At 36.8% G+C, this 17,394-nt stretch overlaps 1 protein-coding gene across 6 annotated transcripts in view; it reads right to left on the bottom strand.

Annotated features, from left to right (window-relative positions):
* Window positions 1–17,394, bottom strand: part of Rhobtb1 (Rho related BTB domain containing 1) — a 122,025-nt gene that overhangs the window by 93,380 nt on the left and 11,251 nt on the right. For 3 of the 6 annotated variants that reach the window (XM_048338845.1, XM_048338846.1, XM_048338844.1), the window contains exon 2: window positions 11,523–11,622. The gene's annotated coding sequence lies outside the window, so the exon portion shown is untranslated. Of the gene's footprint in view, window positions 1–11,522; window positions 11,623–11,840; window positions 12,428–13,379; window positions 14,020–17,394 lie in introns of those variants that run through there. The other 3 variants (XM_048338838.1, XM_048338840.1, XM_048338839.1) reach the window with 3 other exon arrangements.

Raw genomic sequence — 17,394 nt, forward strand, 5'->3', positions numbered from 1 at the left:
GCAAACCAATGCAATAGCAGTATTCCCAAGACAATATGTTGGAAATTAACTGTAGAACTTGGGGGGTGGGATGGAGAAGGGAAGGTGAGAGAAAAACAAGGGAGGGGTTAACAAGTATGACAAAAAATATGACACTACCTTACTTATGTAACTGTAACCCTTCTGTACATTACCTTGACAATAAAATTTATATATGTATATGTGTATATATGTATATGTCTCTATAAACACATACACATACACATATATGATATGAAACCATGACAGTTTGATGCATTCTTATCTCCCCAGGTCCCTAGAAATATTCCTGTTCGGACACATTCCTCTTACCCTTGCAAGTGTTTGAAAGAGATCACCCATATTTCCCTTCCCACTTTTCTCTTCTTTATTGTCAAAGCGAAGTACAAAGAGGTTACAGTTTCATATGTAAGACAAGTACATTTCTTATCCAACTTATTACCTCCTCCCTCATATTTCTGCCATCTCCCCCCTCCTCACTTCTCTTCTGCCCATGAGTTATACAGTTGGTTTACACCAAGTGGTTTTGTAAGTATTGCCATTGCAATGGTTTGTCTTTTTATCCTTTGTCTCAATTTTGGTATTCCCTTTCCCCTAGTTTCAATATCAATATATACAGTATCAGGGGTACTAAGAGCAGTTACAGTGATATCAGAGAAGAAAAAAGGTATGGTTTCCCATGGCATATTGAAAATAGCTACAACAATGATCTACGACTTGTTTATATTTGCCCCTTTCAATCCCTCCACTGTACCTCCACTATGGAATAAACCATCTTCAGATGGAGAAAAATGCTTACTCATAAGAATTTTAAATTATACCTAGACTAAATGCTGAATGTATACTGTAGAGCTGAAATAATGTTTCTCTTGGCTTGCATGGGAACTGTTGAGTAATAACTGTAAATGCTGATACCTCGAAACAATATTGGGTCTCTGATACATTTTTCATGTGCTTTCCAGAAAACCATGAACACCTGCCTAGATGAAATTCTCTCTTTCCTAGAGAATACGGTGGTTTCACTTGATAGGAACTGTTTCTTTTTCTTTTTACTTTCTGGCAGTTTTTCTATATAAGAAGTTCATTTTGAAATATTTCCTTCTATAAAATGATAACAATCAATGAAAATAGAGACACTATAACGATGGGTTCTGGGATTACAAAACTGAGAACCTGGGAATCATGCCCAGTAGTACAGTATTGGCAAGAATGGGGTGCTCACTTGAATCTCATGTTCTATGCAAATGGCTGACAATGAGGAAGTGGAAAGAATCTTATCAGGTTCTCTGCCCATTCAGATCATGGTTGTAGCAGAATATGTAAATTCATAGATCTCCTCTAAGGCTAGATAAGAACACAGAGTTCTCAGAGGAAATTATCTACTCAATTTAGGGGCTTTGGTGTGAATCCAAGAAAAGTACATGGGAGTAGTAAGTGCTGTCCAAAAAGTCTCAGATTGTAATAAGCTAAGAGGTATTATATATTGGGTCTTGGGCATACTTGGTAAACTAGAATAGCATATCATTTGGCCATTTTATCAGCTGGAAAGGATTTTCTGAGTCTTGAACTTGAGATTTTCTTTTTTTTTGCTCAGGATTAGTGTTCTACCACTTGAGTTACAGATCTACTTCTAGCTTCTGGTAGTTAATTGGAAATAAGTCTTTTGGGCTTTTCTGCCTGGGCTAGCTTCGAACCTCACATCTCAGTCTTTTCAGTAGCTAGGATTACAGGCATAAACCACTGGTGCCCAGCCTGGAAAGGATTTTTAAAAGGATAAAAATTTTTATACATTGCATAACTAATTTAGATTTGAAATATTTCTTTTGATTACATGTATATTTTTTCCTATTTTATACCAAAGTAAAAAAGTAGATGATATGCCCTTATTTGTAAATATAATAAAAAGTCTTTATTGTATGAAAAATAAACCACAAACCCCATAGAAGGTTAAACCTATTTAATTCTAGGTTAGGAAATTGTACATTGGATTATGGGCTCCTTCATTCCTGCTACAACTGAGCTATAAGTAGGAAGCCCAAGGAAAATAATGAAGTGATATTCTTCATTTAAGTGACATGAATTATTTTAAAAATTCATTTTTAAAAACTTCTGTGCTCTGAGTAGATGTTTTCCAACAAACTTGAAAGCAAATCATACAAACTTAAAACAGTTACCTCACAGTAAGTCATCTTATTGGTATGTCTAATGTAATGGGCTTTACATTTCAGTACGTACTCAAGTTGTAATAACAAAAATATTTTCATTAAATTCTTATCAGAGCATTCCCTGGATTTGTAAGTAGTTCCTACTTTCAAAATATATTTAAAACAATTTCTTGATCCTGGAAGATTTTAAGTATCCAGAACATACAATGTGTTTCACATCATCTGCCTTTTGACAGTTAACATGCCAATATTTAGACTTTATGAGAAACTTTTGCATATAAAATTAGGACAGGGACTCTTTGACATGATTTAAAAAAAAACAACCCAGTTTTATTGGCTCAACTTAAAGAGTCTTAAGATCTCTAAGTAGAAGAGAATTCTATTCTGCGAATTATCATGAAGAAGAAACCCATTTCTAATTAGTTTAAAAGATTTGACAGCAGAAAATGACTCAAGTGCTTTCCCCCCTGTAAATTGTGGGATTCAAGCTGAAGGATGATAGGCATATTAGCTGGGGTGTACTTAGGGCACCACAGGAGCCCCCTGGACTCTGAGAGCCATGCACACTGGGAAGAAGCAGCTTGAGTCATGGCTCCTTACAATGCAATATGGAGAAATAATGCCAAAGCACAGTGGCACTGATATTGCCTTTTAAAGAAGCCTCAAGATGTCACTTACAAGTGTTTAGTTACACTTCTCCATACAAGCAGCCAAGCAACCATATTACTGATGCAAAAGATTAAACACAAGGAAGAAAGGAAGGCAGAAGAAAGAAAGCAGGACCCAACCAGCCAACATCTCACAATCACAAGTCATCTCACACACAGACCGGGTTATATTTATGTACTCTTCCTGGCTCATCAAATACAATTAGTTGCACTGACAGGTTGCTTTTACAGTTAATATTTTAAACTCTGAAAAACCTCAATACATCTTTTCTGTGTCCCTTCCCAGATGCCGCATGGTCATGTTATAGAGGAACAGTTTCTCACCCACAGGTACCAGAAGCACAGACAGGGGGATGGTTGATTTAAATACCCTAACTCAGAATTTACTATGGATTTAACATCTCTGACTTAATGTTGCATTAACTACTGGTGGCTGCTTTACTGCCTTTAAAACATGCATATATAATTGGTTACTGTAATGCTCTGTGGGTAAAATAAATACCAACTCACACTAAAATAAATACTCTGCACGATGAAGTTCATGTAGACATAAATTAATCATTTACCAGTTAACCAATATGCACAGGAAAGAAAAAGATCACTTATTAAAGGTTGCCTCATCTATAAAGTGCAAAAAATAAAATGCTGATATTTTTTCCAGTGCTGCTGTGAGAAAGAGCGTATAAAATTATTACCAAGCAGCTTATAAACCATAAAATGAGGTATGAACATTAAATTAATAATATTTGTAGTAATTCAGATTCAACACCTTCTGCATTAAATATATCTTTCTGCCTATTGAAGCATACACGGAACTAAGCAGAGGCTTTTTATTTAATATTTAATGGTGTCTTCAGAATTCTTGAAAGCATCACAGAAGTTATTGCTTATGTTAAAAACTTTTCCTAGGCTCCCTTTTCCTCCTCCTTTCTAAGGCAAAGTTCTTGGCTGCTCATTATCCCCAAGTCCTATTTTTATTTTATTTTTTTTTTGTGCAGGTACTGGGGCTTGAAATCAGAGACTAGGTGTCATCCCTTAGCTTTTTTCACTCAAGGCTAGTGCTCTATCACTTGAACCACAGCTCAACTTTCCAGTGTTTTGCTGGTTAATTGGAGGTAAGAGTTTCATGGACTTTTTCCTGTCTTGGGTTGGCTTTGAACTGCAATCCTCAGATCTCAGCCTCCTGAGTAGCTAGGATTGCAGGTGTGAGCCACTCATGTCTGGCCTTATTTTAAAACCTTCTTCCAAAGAATTTTATGTCATTCTCTTGCAGACACATAGTCATTGCAAAGGGAACACACTTTTTTTTCTCCAATCCTGTGGAAGTTATTAACATATCTGGACTTTGTCCTTATGAAAGTTATAGATTTAGATGTGGAGATGATGTTCAGTGGCAAGGGGTTAGTGTCTCTGTATTGCATCAAACCGATCTGCAGTGCAAACTTTCTACGCTGGGCCAGAGGCATAACTATGAATCAGCAGGGTCTTGAGGCCTGCACATGGCTCAAAGTGTTCTGGGCTTTGGAGATAAATCATGCTTCTCTTTCTCAGTTCTCTTCTAGAAACCCATTTAAGGGCACAAGGGAGAGCTAAGTAATACAGAACATAGCTTCTTTATTCTTCTACTTCTTTTGCCTCTTGTTATAATGGAGAATTATTATTTAGAAAACCTACTTGTAATTGACTCAGCACATTTTTAACATCGTCAATGTCCCTTTGACTATCAATGATAAAACACATCAGACATTTCCCCACTTACTTCCTTTTATAGAGGCCATTCATACAGAAATACCTCCTCGTCTTCCAGTATGAAATGATAAATAGCTGGCTGGAGATGGCTGAAATATTGCAAAATCTCCCCTATGTGTCATGTGTCACCAACGGTAATAAACAGTGACCAATCTTTGGTCATGAACTATATTTATGACTTTCTTGTCATGAGGAGGTAGGTATTTTCTTGAATCAGGTCCAGGGGCCTAGTATTTATGCTAAGAATATGTGTGCTAGGAACCACATTCTCAGGTTCAAAGGCAACTAATCTTTACATTTTCTTTCATTTCAATATTTATGGAGTTTGGCATTTCATTGTCTACATCGTTGTGCATTAAGGTTCACCCAGTACTGTTCTGACATGAAGCTATTATATCTCAGTCAACAACTCACTGCTTTGGTGAGTCCAGTGTCTTTTTCTAGCAGGGAAAAGAGTAAGAAAAGGAATATGGCCAAAATACAGGACTTATACCAATTAAAGCGGAAGAGTGGTAAAACTGCTTCCACCATCTCCTGAGAGGAACTGAGGTATCACAGATCCCCCAAGGGAATTGTGATAAGGAAAAATACCAGAACGTACAACCAAGAGAGAGCAAGTGAGAGCTTTCAATGAAAAGATATAAGGCCAATATGGGAAAAATTCTCTTCAACTCAATTCCAATTAATGTCTGTTAGATGAGTGCCAGGCATTAGAAAAAAAATTCTACTTCGACTCAATTTTAGTTTCAGTGAGTGCCAGGCATTAGAGAAGGAACATCAATCCAACCCAACCAAGTTGTTGCCTTCATAGACCTTACCTTCAAAGGAAAGGGGACAGATTAACTATGTGTATGTGATGTAATTTACCCGAAGGTAGCAAGTGTCATGTAGGCAGGAGAAGATCAGGTAAGAGAGGGAAGGAGAAGGGGTTGTATGTTGAGGAGCATGGTCACTTAAAAGTCTTTCTGAGATGATCACATGTGAACCAAAACTAGAAGGTTGAGAGCAAGTAATATGGATTCCTGGAGAAGAATCCCAGACATTGGAACTGGAAAGAGCAAAGATCCCAGCAAGCAGAATTAGCTTTAAGGAATCTAGCGTATGGCTGGAATAGGAAATGGGATTGGGAGAAGGAAGTATGAGGTCATTTAGGTCTCCTAGTTACTCTGCAGGAAGCAGGAAATCACTAGGGGGTTACAACCAGAATATCTTTTCTTTTTGGTCAGTTCTGGGGCTTGGACTCAGGGCCTGAGCACTGTCCTTGGCTTCTTTTTGCTCAATGCTAGCTAGCACTCTACCACTTGAACCACAGTGCCACTTCTAGCTTTTTCTGTTTATTTGGTGCTGAGGAATTGAACCCAGGGCTTCATTCATGCTAGGCAAGCACTCTACCACTAAGCCATATTCCCAGCCTAAGATCTGACTTTTACTTTACTGAACATAGACTGCAGGAGCAAAGGTGAGGATAGATAAATCAACTAATTAAAATCAATAGTTCAATGATCCTCTATAGAAGTTTAATCAATATGATTCAGAAATTAATAAGAATTCAAAATCAGATACAAACACTTTACAATTATTATATACCAAGGTAGAATTGCTTAGAAGAGAGAATTAAAAAACGAACAAACAATACATTTCCACAGAACCAGTTGGGAAGTTTGAATAAATTTTAACTAAATCTATGAACATATTTAAAAAATAAACTCCAAGCTATGGGAAGTTGAACATCTATTGCTACAGAATAGATTTCAAATTGTCATCCTTGATATCATCTGGGGTGCAGAATTTTAAAAAGTGCCTCTTATTTGGCATGGTAGCACACATCTATAATCCCAGCACTAGGAGAGTGAATCAATGTCCAGGCCAGCCCTGCTAAAAGTTTGAGACCTATCTGAAAATAAACTAAAAGTAAAAGAACTGAAGGGGGGGGGGCATAGCTCAACTCATAGATTGCCTACCTACAATACTCAAGGCTCCAAATAATAAAATCCTAGTGCTTAAAAAAGGAAGAAAGAAAGAATAATGATTAGATTATCAAGTGGACTTTCCTCTTATCCTCCCAGGTTCTTTAGCTTTAGAATAAGTTTTGGAGCTGAAAAATGTAAAAATTCACAGCAGGAGTGCCCATTCTCTCTGAAGTAGGTTACTACATTCACCTGGGGAAATTTAGATTGAATTATAATTAGGTAACTAATTAAAAAGGGGATTATCAACTATATTAAAATATGCAGAAAGATATGCGCATCATTCTTTATTTTTGGCAATCCAACTTTTCTTTACAAATTCTCACTGGGAAATTCCATGTTTAATATGTAAGCTCCCTTCTTTCTTCTTAGATCAACTTTATTGAACTGGGTGGAAGATTTTTGTTTATTGAGGTGAAGTGCATAATCTGAGCTTCTTTTGTTAATAAGAATGTGAGCATTGAGGTTATTCTATACAATAAGAACAGAATGCTATAAGAAGAACCCTGGTAATGACAGGTCCTTGGAAGAATTGTTTTTGAGTCAGAGAAATAGTGATTAAAATAATGACTATCTTTTTCATTTCTAATATAAATCAAATGTTTTGTGTTTCATTTAAGTCTCCCAACAACAAATCCATGCACTAATTTAGATGAGGAAACTGAGCTCAGAGAAGTTGAGCAAATTATTCAAGGTCAAAGAGTTCAAAAGGTATATATCTAAGTTGCAAACTCATGTCTTCTGATCTCAAAACCCTTGTATGAAGCAAGAATCTTTTTTTTTGTCTAGTTAGGAGTCTTTTGTTGTATTCAGCTTGTTTTGAAACTGGTAATATTTGTGCATCGTAAAACCAGCAAATCGGGATCCTGTATTAATCTGAAGACCATATTTCCTAGCTGAGTTTTCAAAACATCAATTTATGAAACAAAAGCATGATCATCAGGAGACTCCGAATTGACTATTAACAGCTTAAGTTAAAAAGTGACAGTCATCTGGCATAGGAGTTACTGTTTTATTTGCCTTTTCCTATTTTGACTAATTTCTAAGAAGATACACATGAAACGATGATCTCTGGACTTTGCACCATTCTTTAGCTTTTGGCTTGCTGGTTTAGTTATGGTTTAAGTGGGTCAGTCTCCTCCTAAAAGCATCTAAAAATTGACCACTCCATATAGGTACTTAGTAGTTAGGCAAGTCTTGGGAAGGCTTGGAGGACAAGGAAGGCTTGGTGAGCAGTAGTAACACCATGTGGGTGATGTGGAGTTCCTTCTTTAATATATTATTATTATTATTATTAAGGCTTACTGGAAACAGGTGCTGAGTTTATTGCACAACTTTATTTCAGTGTCTCTCAATCTTTATATACTAATCTTTAAATGCTACAATGTTATTCAGTTTACACATTTGATCTCTGTGAGTGATGACTCTTTGGTATGGGGGAGAGGGTCTGTCTTGTACATCTATGGGTGGGGGGGGGGCTCAGCAGCATCTCTGGTTACTAGTTGGGACAGACTAGGAACATATCCATCTCTTCTAATTGTGACAGGCAAAATGATTTCTCTGTTACCAAGTGTATGAGGTAGGAGGAAAAATCATCTGCTTTCCTCCCATCATCTGTTTTCCTTTCTCAACAACTTTAGGAGTTTGAGGTTGTTTTTACTATTATGACTGAAACTGTTTCAAAGGCATAAAGTGAGTTGGGTAAGCAGGGTCAGTTACATGCAGGCAGCATGACTTCTTAAGAGTTACTCTGGGCTGGAAATACAAATGGACTTTTCACTTGCCCCTTTTCCACGACTCTCTCCACTCCTTATTCCTGTGTCTCTCGGGGAGATGGGGCAATGGAAAGGAAGGGCATATATAGTGAATTGCAAAGAAACTTTTTATTGTACTGTGGTCTTTTATTCAATAAATTAATTCCATCTTAATTGGAATTCTGAAAATTAATGAAAAAATTACAAGTGTTAGATGGTCTATTCTTAGGGTTCTTAAATCTGTCGGATTTAATTCTAACCAATTAGCATGCCATTATGGAGGAATGTTATGCTGCAAATCAATATTAAGCTAAACACTAATATTTTATTCAGTATTAAAAATTTATACAAATTTATACTCAAGCGCTTTATCCCTACTTTCTCTAAATGAGAAGAAATGCTTCCTTAAGGCAATTCTAGCAACAAAGAAAATTATTATCTTCTTAGGAGACTATTGGAATTACACTTTACATAGATCAATCCTTAAATGAATCAATAAGATTTCATTGAATAGAATTTATTTATTTTCATCAAAGGTGTCAGAATTTTCCAGGGTGTCAAAAATGGTTTTTCTTTTCATATCTATAGTATAATCCTATGTTAAAATAATAAAAAATGGATTATTGTCTAATACTGCTAAAAAGAACATAGCAACTGTAATATTCTTTCTGATTTTAGGATATTATTTATTCCTCCCTCCCTTCCGCCTTCCCTCCCTCCCTCCTTTCCATCTTCCTTCCTTCCCTCACTCCTTCCTTCCCTCTTTCCCTCCCTCCTTCTTTCCCTCCATCTTTTCCTTCCTTCCTTTACCTTTATATTTCCTTTTTTTCTTACTATGTAGTCCAATCTGACCTCAAATTTCCAATCCTCTTGCTTCAGTCTCCCAAGGGTTAGGATTTTAGGTATTTTGGCATCACACCTAGCTTGCTTTATTCTCTTTTATGCTCATTTTTGATTCAGATAAAAATCTTAGGCTACATAAGCTGCTAGTAGCTGCATATATACAGTTTAATTAGTTACAGTTTCAAATCTGCTTCCACACTGTGACTGTACACCTTTATCAGAGCCTTTGATTTTATATCCCAGGACAAGTACACAGACCCAGTGGCCCCTCCTGGCACCTCTCCTGTTGCTTGCTCCTTTGTTTCTTCTACTTTCAGTATTTCAAAGTAGGGTTGACTGATATATTCCTAAAGAAGACATTTATAATTTCTGTCACTTGTACATTTAAATTCCCAAATCCTCAAATATCTGAAAAGTCTTTGGAAACTATACCCTTTAAAGCATCTCTAACTGTAAATTATTGTACTCTGATCTCCCAATTGGTTAATCAAGATCAATCTGTTAAAATGTACATATCTTGAAAAGACTGCTTGTAATTCTAAGAGCATATTAGAAGTTAAAAACTGATGGTGCAGAATAAGGTGAAAAGAAATCACTGAATAAATTAAGCCGACTGAAACATTCAAAATTTGAGGCTTGTTCAGTAATCACCACTACAAATAGAAAATGTAAGCTAAAAAGACTTAATAGTTTGACTTTTCTAATGCACTGGTGGGATTTCACTTATAAGTGTTTAATGTATATATCTGCTCTGAAAGTAACTTTAAAAAATGAAAGACTTAATGCCTTAATGAGAGGTATTATTATGTGAACATGTTTGAATTTGGCTTATGAGAAATAGGGCTTGAAAATATGAAATGTGTGCATAAAATGCAAATGGATTTAATTAACTGAAAACCCACTAGACAGAACTTCTTCAAATAAGCAATTACTTTGGGGACTAATAGTGTAAATAGGATTCTGATTCATTAGCACAAATACCCAAATGGGAGAGGGATCAGCAATTTTATTCCTTAAGTTATTTATGCACACACAGTAATATATCATCAGTTGGGGCTTCAGTAAATTTTAAACCTTTTGATAATTTGTTTATGGGCTAGGTTGATGTTTACATTTGCTTCAAAGATACTTTATTGACAGGTAAATAATGTGTGGTATTTTAAACATTCATTTTCAGCCTTATATACACTGTTTAGATGTGGAATAAACAATTTTGGAGGAACTTCAGGCATTTTACAAGCTCTTACATATATCCAATCTATATGCTAATAATAAAATGTTCACATGATTTATTATAATAGGTCCCCTTAAGGACTTTTACTTCGTAATGTTTAGTTGAAGTCACTCTATGTAGTTCAAAGTAATAAAAGCCACATTTGCTTAAAAGTTATAACTCAGCCTTCCTACAAGCTCATCTATGTTTACTCCCTAATTCATTGAAGTAAATAAAAATTTAGAGTATTCACAGTTATACACAGGTGTTTCTCTTTTAAATATTCATTAGCACATATAAACATATGAAGAAAAATAAAATAAGTAGTGAAAATAAGTGATTTTTGTCTACTATGAGTAGACAAAAGAGAGTAAACTATCCATTTCAAATAATTTAAGCCTTTTGTGTTCACTTGGGATAACTCTGGTCCTAATCACTTGAAGTCTGATAATAAGTTTTTCTAATTACAGAGTCAGTACAGAAGCCCAAACCAATGAATGCTCTAAGCTTGAGTATGTATGATGAAAACATTTCCTGTGCACCACAATCTGGCCATTTCCCAACCTCCTTTGCATGTAGCCATGACTTTTCAGAGTCCACAGGCCAAAACACTGATCACTGGCCAGGCACTGGTAGCTCATGCCTGTAATCCTAGTAACTCAGGATGCTGAGGTTTGAGGATCACAGCTTGAAGCCAGCCTGGGCAGGGAATCTTATGTGAATCTTATCTCCAATAAGCTACAAAAAAGTGTAAAAAGCCAGAAGTGGAGATGTGGCTCAAGTGGTAGAGGGATAGCACCTAGGTCTTGAATTCAAGACCCTGTACAGCCAACAAAAACCCTATTGAAGAACATTAAATGAGCATAAAAAATGTGTAGGAAAGCCATGCTACTTTAATGATAAAATTTCTACGTAGGTTAAAATGACTCAAATTTCAAATTATCAGACAAAACACATACAACTAAAATTTATAAAACTCCAAATTGATTTTAATTTAATAAACACCCTAAAAAGAGATCTAGATAGTATTCATAAGGTATGGCATCTTTACACAGAAGTACTTCTACTTTTTTGGGGGGGTTAGATATTGTAAGAAAATTATCTAAAGAGGAAAGCCAATTCTACTCAAATTAGTACTTACTTACCATGCAAAAGGGTACAATAACATCCAATTCCATTTTTATAACTTAATCCGGAGTATTGATGGAAAGCCCTCTTTCATTGACTTCTTGATTGTTGTATAACCTGAATAAGATAGAAACATGGCCTGTGTCACCATCAAGAAGAAAACTATTCAGCATTAGTTTCTTATACCAGCAATTATTTCTCTTTAGAACAATAACTATCTCAACTAGATAGAGGCTGCATATAAATCCTCCAGTTGCCCATAAGAATTACACTAACAAAGGCTGAAATGAGTACCACATTTGGAGACAGAATGTCAAGAATCAAATCCCACTCACACTATTTGTCTGAGTGAACTTCAAATCTTTAACTTCATTCTTCCCTCCCTCACTATTCAACGGGACGGGTCTCATTGTCAAATGAGATGGTATGTACGAAGATATCCAGCTAACAGTAAAAGCACTGTTGAATTAAATTGAATTTGGCCTACAGTAGCCTCTGTATTTTAACATTGGTTTGGCCTAAAGCAGCCTTTGCACATAGTGAACTGAATTCTAGGTTGATCTGTAAATAGACTGGGACCTAATCTAAGAGCAAACCTTTGTAACGTAGTAACCAAGTCTTGTCCAATCACAGTAGTTAAACTTCTAGGCAACCAGAGACTAAAAACTGTCAAAATATGACCATATAAGGCAAATGTCAATTTTAGCCAATCAGATTGTTTCTGTATATCAATTCCTTTTTTTCTGGTTATAAATATAATCCACCCAAGTGGAGCATACAGATCCATCTTTAGTTTCGGGTATTGCTTGTTTTTTTTTTTTTAACCTTTTTGTTTCATTAAGTAAACTAAAAATTCAATAAAGTTACAATTAACTTTTGAATATTTTCATACTTTCAATAAAAATGAAAATATAATTTGTAAAAATAATTCCTACTTTTATGAGAAAACATATCACTTCTTCCAACAAAAATCAAGTGTTTAATCTTCCTAGTATAAAATTCATGTAGAAAATTTTAATGTGTAACAATGCAGGAACTTGGAGACAAAATGGACCATGTATGGGGGGTGGGTGACTAGAATGATGACTAAAAGCCCAAACTAGTAATTTTTCTTGGAGTTAGTTATTATTTAAATAAACTTGTATTATTTCCAGAGACAAACTTGAAGGTTACGTCAGGAAAATCCTAAATACAATCCCAGTAACACCCACTTAGCAAATCATCTGGTTCTCTTTCTTTCTGTGCTTCCCTAACAAACATAGTAGCTCTGTTAAATCATTTCCTGAGAAGGAGTTTCTGAAGAAAGCTGGTGATTGCCAGAAACCCTGTCAGTTGTTGCTCATTAGTAAATAGGGGGCAGGAGATGTGAAGATAAAATGTGGACCCAAGTAAGGGATAGTACGGACAACTGCACAGCTCCTTCTTAATGGGAAAGGAAAGACAGGAAGAAAAGGGAAAAGATAAAACCAAGTGATTCTGGCAACGAATGTCCCAGCACAAGAACTTTCCCTTGAAATTCATGCTTTTCCTTGGCTTCCATGAAATCTCACCTCACAGCAAACTTCCCACCCCCATCTCCCATCTCCCAGAAAACTAAAAAATTTCTCCTCTGTCTTGCCTTCAACGTGGGTCTTATATAATGTTATCCACTTGCCAGTAACTTCATTCTAATCAAAGCATCATGCAAATCTTCTTGAAAGTTTCTCAGAACCAGAAACTCATTCTTCTTCCAAATTTTCTGTCCACACTCCAAATCAGTGACATTGCAGTCTCCCTGATTCAAAAGCCTGGTATTTTCATTTTCCCTTTCTATCACAAGACAAAACCAACTGATAATGGTTACTTTGCAAGCAAAAATATCTATTTCCATTTACATATCCATGGCTTTGTCAGAAGCTCACCCACCACCTCCCATTCCAGCAAATTTCCCCACAGAGCGTGCTCCCTGTTTCCACTCTTCATCATTTCCCAGCTGTCTGGATGATTCCAGTTTTCTTCCTTTTGATTTCTTTCTCCTTTTGTTTAAACATTCTAACTGCACTCCAGCAGATCCTATGGGAGCAAGTTCAAAACCTTTCAAAGGAATTTCTAGATCTAAGATCAATATACCTTACCACTGTACTCACAGCCTTCCCACATAACCTCTCAAGTTATACTGAACTATCATCCTGCATTGTCATTCCCTCCCTGAAAAGCTAGTTCCTGCCTCCCTGACTTTGGTTAATAGCATTCTTCTGTATGAAATGCTCATTTTTAACCTCTAGTTCAAAGAACACTTCCTTCTGGGATCTTCTCCAGTTCTTGAATAAGAATTCATTACAATCTCTTCTACAAACCCAGTATCCTTTTCTGCACCCTTGCTATGAAAATTGTACTTATGCTACTGTGGCTTAATTTTGGTCAGTTCTACATTCAACAGTGCCCTTACTTGCTGTGGATTTACATTTCTAACTTCCATGCCTGCATATTCAATGCTTAGGCATTGTTGGTGCTGTGTTTACTAATAGATGACTTTCCGAAGACTGTATGGTTAAGGACACTATTTTAGAAAGTTTGTTTTTTTCCTGAGTCATTGGTAACAGTAATAAGACTACCCAAATTTGGAAGACAAGAGAAATGAAAGAAGAAAGGTTGCAAAAAAACAAACAAAATTATGAGGCGAGCTCTCTTGCCACTAGGCCATATTCCCAGCCCCCAAACAAAATTAGTACAGGTGAATATGGTATTTTTTCTTACTTTTTAAAGCACATTTTTTTGCCACTTTATAAAAATAAAATTAGAGATTTATATCTGAGAAAAAATGATGCATTTGCTTCAATTAACCAATCATAAAGCAAATTTGAGATTACCACATACATACATCCTGTCACTTCAGTAGCTCTATCTTATGGTAGATCTTCCCCAAGGAACAGAAAATGTCTTATTGGAATCTGTGTTGTTGCCTAGCACATACGAAATAGCATTGTTTGTTGAGTGAACAAATGCTGGCTCAACCACTTAGATTTCCACCTGCTTCCCAGTCTCTCATTTTCCTTTCCTAACCAAACTCTTGAAGATAATTACCAGAGCTCTTCTCTTTCTCTCCTTACCTCCCAGTCCCAGCTCACACTGCTTCAATCTAACATCTGTGCAGTGTAGTGACATCTACACTGTCTCTTCTGGAGGAGGATCGAAGCAACTGTGTGACAGCAAGAGCAGGGAGGGAAACCGAAGCTGTAGCTCATTCCACAGAAGCCACTGCGCATGTGCTCTGTGATATCTCAACTCTTCAACTCCTTCTCCTCTATGCCAACCAGTGGGAGAGGTAAGTCAACAGTGCTTTAGGAACAGAGCTTGATTTATTTATCCTAGCTACAAAACTACCTCTGATAGGAGAAACAGGTGGGGCTTGACTCACAGAATTCCCTAGCACACAGGTTCAAATTTTCTCTCTGTTTCAGACCCCAGAACTTCAGATTGTACTTGCTCAGTCTCCACCCTTGTTCTGCTCCATTTCTGCAAACACCAACACATCAGCATGGCTTTCCAACATGCCTGCTCTCATGTATTTTCTTCAAAGCATATATAAAATATGAACCTGTACAATACTCTCAAACAGGCTGAACCATAGTCAGAACCAATTCTAAGCCACAGTTTTGGTACATGATACTTAGCAATTTATTTTAATTAAAAATGATCTCTTGATTAGTAGTTGCCATCTTTACTTAGAAAAAAAAAGAAACAACCTCTCAACCAAACAAACAAAAACAATCCCTAGCCAAGTTTCTCAGCTGGTACAAACCAGCTATTGTGGTTGGTTGGTTTTTGAGACAGTCTCATGCTGTGTAACTCAGGCTGGCATGGAACTCAAAAATTCTACTGCCTACACCACCCCAGTGCAGAGATCATACTGTGTACCATCATGTCCAGCAAAATCCAATGTTTCTGTTTTCTTCCTTTAAGACAGATAACCATTCTTACCTTCCTCGACTCCTTACCCTCTTGCTCCATTATGACCCAATAGTCTTCTACTCTAATTCTTTTCCATTTCTTCTTTCATCCTCTATGGAGTGGCCCTTGACTGCTGGACTGTTGTTACAGGTTTGATTTCCTGAAACATTTGGTTTTACTCTTTTTTTAAAACTACCCAATTCCTAATATTCCTATAAGCAATCATATCTATATCCAGACCAACGAATGGCAAGATGAGCCACAGGTTCATGTCTGAACCCCAGACCTCTTCGAGAAGCTTCATACCCATAATCCCTATGAGGGTCAAGGACATCTCAAGCTCAAGCTCTGCATGTCCAACTCTATCATCCTTAGCACTGGTCTTCACAAGCAAGTTCTGCTTCTTGTGTTTTCTGATACCTCCTGATGATTTCCATCTTTAATACTTTAGAAGACGGCCTATCACTTTTATTTCCTACATACCTCTTGAATCTGTCTAGCTTTCCCAAGTCACTGACTCCCTCATCCTTCCTCTCTTGGGTCTAGTTATCACTTTCTTGAAAATACTCATCTGGTCTACATAAATTTTGGCTCTTACCAATTTCAAGTTGTAGCCAGAAATAGTTTTTCAAAATACAAAACAAATATAACTCCCTAAAGTCTCCCAATTAAACAAAAGCAGAAACAAAAATATAAGCAAAAGCCCAATTTCATCACTGGCTCTAAGATTATTAAAAAAAGCACAAGCATGTTCCTTGATCTATATTTAAAAATGGCTTTTATGCTGGCTCAAGGCTATAATTATAGCTTCCTGGGAGGCAGAAATTAAAGGATCATTGTTAAAGGCCAGTCCAGGCAGAAAAGTCCATGAGACTGCATCTCAGTCAATGCCTGGACATGGGGGGCACAAACGAAAGATGCTCCCTGTCTGGGCATAGTGACCCACATTGGCTATTCCCAGCCACACAGGAAAGGAAAGCCAGAGGGATGCAATCCAGACTGTCCTAGCATAAATCAAGGCTCTACTTTGACAATAATCCCACCTTCTGTGGTCTGTGATCTAGTAGAGAAGACAAGTGACAGAAAGCAAAAGGACACAAGTGTGAAATTAAAACATCTGCTTTGAAAAAGCCACACAAGGAGGATATAAGGGTCCATAACATGAAATCCAAATGAAACACAGAAGTCCCCTAGACCAGGATCACAGGAAGACAGCATGATGCATGGGAAAATCCTCTATCAGGAGATGAGCATGGGCATATGGCTGCCCTGAAAATAACCACTAGACCCTATGCTGTAGAAAGGGGGAGCACATCTAACGTAATTCATGGCATTCTAACAGTGTCTAGCACATAGTAGGCAATCAAAAAAGAAATGAGGGGCTGGGGATATGGCCTAGTGGCTAGAGTGCTTGCCTCATATACATGAGGCCCTAGGTTCGATTCCCCAGCACCACATATACAGAAAATGGCCAGAAGTGGCGCTGTGGCTCAAGTGGCAGAGTGCTAGCCTTGAGCAAGAAGAAGACAGGGACAGTGCTCAGGCCCCGAGTCCAAGCCCCAGGACTGGCCAAAAAAAAAAAAAGAAATGAATTTTTACTGAAAATACAGTATATGAAAATAAACGCAGTTTATTTTATTTTTATAGTGGGTGTGAAGATAAACAGTTATTTAAAGTTCAGTGAGAAAAATTTACTCATAGCCTCAGGTTTAAAAATCTTGAAGACAGCACATTTTTGAGATTAGCCACATGACCATGGATGAATTTCAGAAATTAAAGTAGGAGAGCTCTTTTTTTTTTCCTCATTCGTATTTAGTTATACATGGTAGTAAATGGGTAGGAATGATAGGAAACTTTTCTCTCTCCTTTTTGGTAGTCCTGAGATTTGAATTCAGGGCTCTGTGCTTGCTAGGTAGGCGTTCTACCACCTGACCCATGCATCCAGCCTATGATAGAGAC

The sequence above is a fragment of the Perognathus longimembris genome, chromosome 2 (assembly GCF_023159225.1).
Source record: "Perognathus longimembris pacificus isolate PPM17 chromosome 2, ASM2315922v1, whole genome shotgun sequence".
NCBI lineage: Eukaryota > Metazoa > Chordata > Mammalia > Rodentia > Heteromyidae > Perognathus > Perognathus longimembris.